Source organism: Carcharhinus amblyrhynchos, chromosome 1 (assembly GCF_965287045.1).
Source record: "Carcharhinus amblyrhynchos chromosome 1, sCarAmb.v2.hapA, whole genome shotgun sequence".
In the NCBI taxonomy this organism is placed as follows: domain Eukaryota; kingdom Metazoa; phylum Chordata; class Chondrichthyes; order Carcharhiniformes; family Carcharhinidae; genus Carcharhinus; species Carcharhinus amblyrhynchos.
In genome coordinates, this window is record NC_137324.1 from 137,319,277 (window position 1) to 137,328,259 (window position 8,983).

Consider the following 8,983-nt stretch of genomic DNA (forward strand, 5'->3'; position numbering starts at 1 on the left):
AGACACCCGGGTTAGCATTGCTGCCTCACAGCGCCAGACACCCAGGTTAGCACTGCTGCCTCACAGTGCCAGGCACCTGGGTTAGCACTGCTGCCTCACAGTGCCAGGTGCCCAGGCTAGCACTGCTGCCTCACAGTGCCAGGTGCCCAGGCTAGCACTGCTGCCCTAAAGTGCCAGGTGCCCAGGTTAGCACTGCTGCCTTAAAGCGCCAGACGCCTGGGTTAGCATTGCTGCCTTAAAGCGCCAGACACCCAGGTTAGCGCTGCTGCCTCACAGCGCCAGACACACAGGTTAGCACTGCTGCCTTAAAGTGCCAGGCACACAGGTTAGCACTGCTGCCTCACAGCACCAGGCACCCAGGTTAGCACTGCTGCCTTAAAGCGCCAGGTGCCCAGGTTAGCATTGCTGCTTTAAAGCACCAGGTGCCCAGGTTAGCACTGCTGCCTCACAGCGCCAGGCACCCGGGTTAGCACTGCTGCCTCACAGAGCCAGACACATAGAACATAGAACATAGAACATAGAACATAACAGCGCAGAACAGGCCCTTCGGCCCACGATGTTGCGCCGACCAGTTACAAAAACAATGACCCACTAGCCTATACCAATCCCTTTTCGTCCATAAACCTATCCAGAGATCTCTTAAACGCCCCCAAACTAGACGCATTTACAACTGCAGCAGGCAGGGCATTCCAATCCTTCACCACCCGCTGGGTAAAGAACCTACCCCTGACATCCGTCCTGTAGCTACCCCCCCTTAATTTAAAGCCATGCCCCCTCGTGCTAGCTTTCTCCATCCGAGGAAAAAGGCTATCACTATCCACCCTATCTAAACCTCTAATCATCTTATATGTTTCAATAAGATCCCCTCTTAGCCGCCTTCTTTCCAACGAAAACAACCCTAAATCCCTCAGTCTCTCCTCATAGGACCTCCCCACCATACCAGGCACCATCCTAGTAAACCTCCTCTGCACCCTCTCCAACGCCTCCACATCCTTCTTGTAATGCGGGGACCAGAACTGCACACAGTACTCCAAGTGCGGCCGCACTAGAGTAGTGTACAGTTGCAACATTACACTGCGACTCCTAAATTCAATCCCCCTACCAATAAACGCCAAGACACCGTACGCCTTCTTAACAACCTTATCTACTTGATTCCCAACTTTCAGGGATCTATGTACACACACACCTAGATCCCTCTGTTCATCCACACTATTCAAAGTCCTCCCGTTAGCCCTATACTCGACACATCTGTTGCTCCTACCAAAGTGAATTACCTCACACTTCTCCGCATTAAATTCCATCCGCCACCTCTCGTCCCAGCTCTGCAACCTATCTAAGTCTCCCTGCAGACTATGACACCCTTCCTCACAATCTACCACACCTCCAATTTTGGTGTCATCAGCAAATTTACTAATCCACCCAACTATACCCTCATCCAGATCATTAATAAAAATTACAAACATAGGTTAGCACTGCTGTCTCACAGCGCCAGACACACAGGGTAGCACTGCTGCCTCACAGAGCCAGAAACACAGGTTAGCACTGCTGCCTCACAGCACCGGACACACAGGTTAGCACTGCTGCCTCACAGACCCAGACACACAGGTTAGCACTGCTGCCTCACAGCGCCGGACACACAGGTTAGCACTGCTGCCTCACAGCGCCAGACACACAGGTTAGCACAGCTGCCTCACAGACCCAGGCACACAGGTTAGCACTGCTGCCTCACAGCACCAGACACACAGGTTAGCACTGCTGCCTCACAGAGCCAGACACACAGGTTAGCACAGCTGCCTCACAGACCCAGACACACAGGTTAGCACTGCTGCCTCACAGCACCAGACACACAGGTTAGCACTGCTGCCTCACAGCGCCAGACACACAGGTTAGCACTGCCGTCTCACAGCGCCAGGCACCTGGGTTGGCACTGCTGCCTCACAGCACCAGGTGCCCAGGTTAGCACAGCTGTCTCACAGCGCATGACACCCGGGTTCGATTCCAGCCATGGGTGACTGTGCAGAATTTTTACACTTTCCCCGTGTCTGCGTGGGTTTCCTCCTACGCTCCAAAGATGTGTGGGTTAGGTAGATTGGCCATGCTAAATTGCCCCTTAGTGTCAGGGTGATTAGCAGGGGTTACAGGGATAGGGCCTGGGTGGTATTGTTGTTGCTGCAGACCCAATGGGCTGAATGGCCTCCTTCTGTACTGTCTGAAAGCCATATTAGACTTACATTAATACTTCAATGGAGTTACTGTGAAAATTTTGGGCGCCTGTTTGGATACACTGAGGGAGAATTTATTATGACCAGTGCACCTAACCAGGCACATCTTTTGGACTGCGGGAGGAAACCAGAGCACCTGGAGGAAACCCATGCAGATACAAGGAGAACATGCAGACTCGGCACAGACAGTGACCCAAGCCAGAAATCGAACCAAGCCCCTTGTGCTGTGAGGCAGCCATGCTAACCATGGTGCTGTCCTTCAAAAAAGGCCTCCTTCTAAGCTTTTAATTACTCTATGACATTAAAAAAACAGGATGTGGAGATGCTGTCGTTAGACTGGGGTAAATTCAGTAAGAAGTCCCACAACACCAGGTTAACATCCAACAGGTTTGTTGGACTTTAACCTGGTGTTGTGAGACTTCTTACTGTATTACAAAACAGCATTGAGTAATGTGTTGTTTTATTAATGTTAGGACTATTTGATTCGGCAAAATAAAAAGTAGTATTTTGCTTCTCAGGCTGAATTATCTTCATGTGACCTTTTCATTAAAGACTGAAAATTGATTTCTATCAAAGCAAGTACATCATGCAGCTACTCAAAGTTTAATGGTTTGACAGCTACACTTAGACAGTGAATTCCATTCTAATCATCACTGCACAAAACATTTACCTCATGTTGCTGTTGCTTCTTTTGCTAATCACCTTAAACTGTCCCCTCTGGTCTTGACCCTTCTGTCAGTGAAACTATTTCTCCCATTAATTTATTTAGACCCATCATGATTTTGAATATTACTGCCAAATCTCAGTAACTATCACTCCACTTAGCTTTCTTAAAGTACAATTTCTGCCTCACCTAAGAACTGGTCTAGCTCCTTCTTAAAGGCATGTGGGAAAACAGCAATCTCCGTACCACTCCACAATATATTCGAGACGTTTACTACTCACTGGGAAAAGAATAACACCACCTGCTCACCCCTCCCCACTTCACAGAAATAAAAACAAAGTGCTGGAAAACTTAGTAGGTCCGGCATCTGTGGCGAGATAAACAGATAAATATTTCAAATTGAACCACTTAGTGCTACTTTTGTATAGTTTAAATGCATGTCCTGAGCCTTCCCAATTGGTCAAAATTGAAATGGCAAATCTATACACACACAATCCAGCTTTTCAATTATTTTGTAGACTTCTATCCGATCACCTTTAAGTTTCTGCTGCTTTATGTCAACACCGCAAAATGTCGCCTCCAAGTGGAGAGGATCTCCAAGAAGACTTCTTACTTATGTTAACAGACCGAGATCCATTGGAATAACAAGGTTCTTTAAGTTGGCTATCATTCTCAGTTCTTACCTGAACTTTTTCCAAGGTTACTACTGAGGGAGCCAAACTGAGCATAGTAGTCCAGATCTGGTCTAAAAAACAGATATAATGATGGAACAGTCTCATTTGATATGTACTATACAATTCCTTTAGTACAACCTAATAACCTGTTTGGTTACAGGTTTTCTGCGTTGATTGTGAACCTTGAGTGATCTGTGCACATTAACACTAAGGTCCTTTTATCTCCCAAATGCTTTTCGCATTGTCCATGTTCTCTTACCGGCATGAACAATACTGCATTTATCTAAATTACATGCTTTTTGCCAAATATTTAATACATTATAAAAACAAACGTGTATTCATAACCCCAGAACAAAGATAGCTAATCTCTTCAAAACCACTTGGAACTGTCATAGTGTGATCTAATAGCCTCCACCATTCCACCCCTCTCCCCCACCACACCCCCCTGCCACCCCCACCTCCCCCTTCCACTATAATAATAGGTCGTGGAAACAGTAAAAGCAGTAAAGCAGAAATAATCCTGTAATCATTGAATCATGCAGTGCAGAAGATGTCCATCGGTCTATTGAGCCTACATTGACATGTGAGAAACACCTGACCTCTGACCTATTCTCAATTACCAGCATTTGCACCATAACCTTGAATGTTATGATGTGCCAAGTACTGACCCAGGTAGCTTTCAAAGGATGTGAGGCAACCTGCCTCTACCACCCTCCCAGGCAGCACATTATGGACCATCCCTACCCGCTAGGTAAAAAAGGTTTTCCTTACATCCTCCCTAAATCTTCTGCCCCTCACCTTGAACCTATGTCCCCTTGTGACTGACCCTTTAACCAAGGGGCTGTTCCTTATCCACACTATCCATGCCCCTCATAATCTTGTAAATCTTGATCAGGTTGCCCCTCAGTCTTCTCTGCTCCAATAAAAATAAACCAAGCCTTTCTAACCTCTCTTCATAATTTATATGTTCCATTCCAAGGCAGCATCCTGGTGAATCTCCTCTGCACCCCCTCTGGAGCAATAATGATAGCCTTATGTCAACAAACATCAATTGAAATTGCAAGCACTGATTTCTTTTCAACTGCAGGCTGGCTGTGTTTTTCTCCAAAATTTAAATAGTAGGTGCCAGTCTCCGGAAGCATCACAACCAATGCAGTAGGAATTCAACAGCAATCCAGCAGCTTGACAGTTCCACAGACTTTATCTACATTTTATACACACGCATGTCTATTCTTAGCAATTCCAAAGAGTCTCTGACCTCGCCAAGACTACTGGATCTCTCTAAATAACTCTGGTAGGCTGAGATTTTTCCATTGAATTCCTAATGCCTTTGGGGGTTATTTCAGAAACTGGGTGACCAAAATCACTTCTGTTTGAAGATGGCTGCAGTTTGAAACATGCTGTTGCATCTCTAAGCCATGGACGTGAGGATAATAAATCTTGCCAACCTCCCGATCCCCGTCACTGGGGAAAATGATGGATGCTGGATACAGGGACAGGACTTCTGGATTCCAGGTTCTGGCACCATTTTGGTTAAGGCACAGAACCCTGTCAGCTTTGCAAAGATTTGACTGATAGACTCAACAGCTTAGGACTTGCACAGAAGAACAAAATTGAATTTGCAATCTAATGTCAAAAAAAAGTTCTGAATCTGACGCAACTCACGTTATATAAAGTTTAATGTGATGCACAGAAATAGGCCATTTGGCCAAAATATTTATTCTGACATTTATGCTCTAGCCAGCCGTCTCCCACCTATATACATTCCACCCCATCAGCATGTCCTTCTATTCTTTTCTTTCCAATGGTTATCTGGCTTCTCTCTAAATGCTATTTGTCTCAACTAAACTGTGACAGTGGGTTCCATATGTTAATTATTTTTTGGGAAATTAAATTTCTTCTAACTTCCCAATTGATGTATTCATCATCATTTTATAGTTGTGATCCTTGATTTTAGCTTCCCTGCAAAATACCTCTAATAAATTGCAACACAGATTAGCAAACATAGGAACTCAAACTAGGAGCAGAAATAGGCCTTTTGACCCTTTGATCCAGCTCTGCAATTCAACATGATCAAGGCTGATCCTCTATCTCAACACCACACTCCCCTGCTTCTCCATACCTTCGAGTCTCAGTGACTTAACCCTGCAACCTGTGCATTAGAGAATTACACAGGTTCACCATTCTCTGAGTAAAAAAAACCCTCCTCATCGCAGTCCTAAATGGCCTAACCTGTATCTTGAAATTGTGACTCCTTGATCCAGCCTCCCCAGCCAGAGGAACCAATATCTCTGCATCCAGTCTCTCAGAATTTTATATATTTTAATTAGATCTCCTCTCATTATTCTAAAATTGAGCGAATATAGACCCAGTCAATCCAATCTCTTCTCATATGACAATCCTGCCATCCCAGGAATCAGTCTGGTGAATATTTGCTGCACATCCTTAATAGCAAGAATATCCTCTCTCAGATAAGAAGACCAAAACTGCACATAATACTCCAGATGTGGTCTCAACAAGGCCCTGTATAGCTGCAATAAGACACCCTTGTTCCTGTACTCAAGTCCTCTTGTGATAAATGCCAACATACCATTTACCTTCCTAACTGCTTGTTATACCTGCATGCTTGTTTTCAGTGATTGGTGTACTAGGATAGGGGCAGGCTCGAAGGGCTGGATGGCCTACTCCTGCTCCTATTTCTTATGTTCTTATGTTCTTATACCCAGGTCACTTTGTATATCACCATTTCCCAATCTATCACCATTTAAATGTCATTCTATTTTTCTGTTATACTGCATCTGCCATGTATTTGCCCACTCACTCAACTTGTCTAAATCATCTTGAAGTCTTTTAACATGCTCCTCACCATTCACCTTCTTAAGTTTTGTGCCATCAGCAAACTTGGAAACTTTATTTTTGGTCCCTCATCCAAATCATTACGTACATCATGAATAGCTGGGGCTCAAGCACTGATCCTGGTGGTATCCCACTATTACCATACGCTACCTCAAAAAAGACCTATTTATTCCTACTCTGTTTCCTAACTGCTAATCAATTTTCAATCCATGCCAATATATTACCAACTGTTATCAAGTTTTTAATTTAAGCATTCCAGTTTAATGAGATAAACAAGGACAGTAACTCTTTAATTCATTAACAATTTCTCCCTTTATTTAACACTTCAGATACCAATTCAAACTTAAACAGTTGCAATTCATTAACTCTTTTATTGAACTTTAACTGAACATCAACTCTCAACTGAACTAAAGTTCTTGATTTCTAAGTCTTCAGCCAGTGCTGAAGCTATGCTGGGGTTCTTCAGCTTGGCTACATTGATTCTTTTCATAACCTTGCTTCCTTGAGGTCGCCTCTTGGGTCTGATGCGACTGGGAACTAAAGCACTTTAACTTTAATTGAACCTTAACTTTAATTATTTAACTGAAAATAGATACTACTGAGTTTAGGAAAAATCTTGGCCAAGAAATATCCCTGATTAGAATCTATCTTCTTCTCTGAAGAAAATTCCTTCAGGGCACATGCTTCTTATGATGTTTAGTCTCTATAGAATTGTCGCTGCCACACAAAAATTGCAGTTACTTTTATCTACAAATTCTCCACTTGCTTCCAGAAGATTCTCAGTCATCCATCCAACTGTGTAACCAGAAACTGATTACATAGTTCTAACATCTAATGAAATTACTTGTGAATGACGCCATTACGCTTATTTCACATGACATGTACCACACATAATAGTAATAAAATTCGAAGCCAGAATGCCTGAGTCAATGTAAATAACTTCCTTTATTTGACCAGCACAGGAAGCCTCAAACCACAGTTCTCAGACCAAATACCAAACCCAGAAATGCAAGAGTATGGTGTGACTCTGCAATCTGGCAGGGAGTCATTGGGAGGCATGGAGTGGGCAAGTGTAACAGTAATGGCCTACTCTTAATGAAGACCTGTGCAGCACACGACCTCCTCATCACCAACACAACCTTCCGTCTGCCTAGCTGTAACAAGACCTCCTTCCTGGATGCACCCCTGCTCTAAGCATTGGCATCTTATTGACATTGTTCATTGTTCATCAAAGTTCATTGTCAGGAGAAAAAAACAGGCAGGATGTCAGAGTGACTAAGGCCATGTGTGGTGCTGACTGCTGGACAGATCACAGTCTCATTGTCTCCAAAATGAGGCTCCGCATCAGACCCAAGAGGCGACCTCAAGGAAGCAAGGTTATGAAAAGAATCATTGTAGCCAAGCTAAAGAACCCCAGCATAGCTTCAGCACTGGCTGAAGACTTAGAAATCAAGCTTGCTGACCTAAACCTCGCAGGCAGCGCTGAGGACGACTGGGAATGCTTGAGGGATGCTGTCCATTCATTTGCACTGAAGATGCTCAGGCCCCCTACCCACAAACAGCATGACTGGTTCGATGAGAATGATGAGGAGTTACAGGCTCTACTTGTTGAAAAGCACTGTCTTCATCGGGCCTGTCAAAATGACCCATCATCAGCTGCCAAGAATAATGCTTTTACTAGTGCTCGCAAGACAATCCAGAATAAACTGCATAAAATGCCGGATGCCTGGCTGAGTGCCAAGGCAGATGAAATACAGGGATACGCTAACAGAAATGAAATGGTTCTATGAGGCCCTCCACACAATCTAAGGACCTCAATCTCTCAGGAGATCCCCCCTTCTGAGTACAGATGGTACAACTCTCATTACAGAGAGGGCTCAGATCTTGCAGAGATGTGCTGAACACTTTGAAACCGTCCTCAACTGACTGTCATCTACTAACAATGAAGCAATAGACAGGAGTCCTCAAGTCAATATCAACAGTACCATGGATGACCCACCGGTAGTAGCCGAAGTCACGAAAGCTGTCAGCTATCCAGCGGCAAAGCCCCAGGGGCAGATGCCATACCCGCAGAGATCTATAAAGCTGCTGGTCCTGCACTTATCGAGAAGCTCACCGAGTTGTTCCAGTCCTTTTGGAAGCAAGGATCCATTCCTCAGGAGCTTAAAGATTCTTCCATCGTACACCTCTACAAGAGGAAGGGCAATCGGCAAGTATGCGACAACCACCAAGGAATCTCGCTGCTCTCCATCACAGGAAAAGCCCTCGCAAGAGTCTTGCTAAATTGTCTGGTCACTCATCTGGAGCTGGGCCTGCTTCCAGAGTCACAGTGTGGCTTCCGCAAAGGTCGTGGGACTATTGACATGATTTTTGCTGCACACCAACTTCAGGAGAAATGTCAGGAACAGAATCGCGAGCTCTAAATAATATTCTCCAAATAATAACTTTGAGGTGGGGCAGGCTATAAACAAGCAAACAATGGATGTGTGCAAAAACGGCACAGCAATAATCATGGGGGATTTTAACCTGCATATTGATTGGTTGACTCAAGTTGGACGCAGTGGACT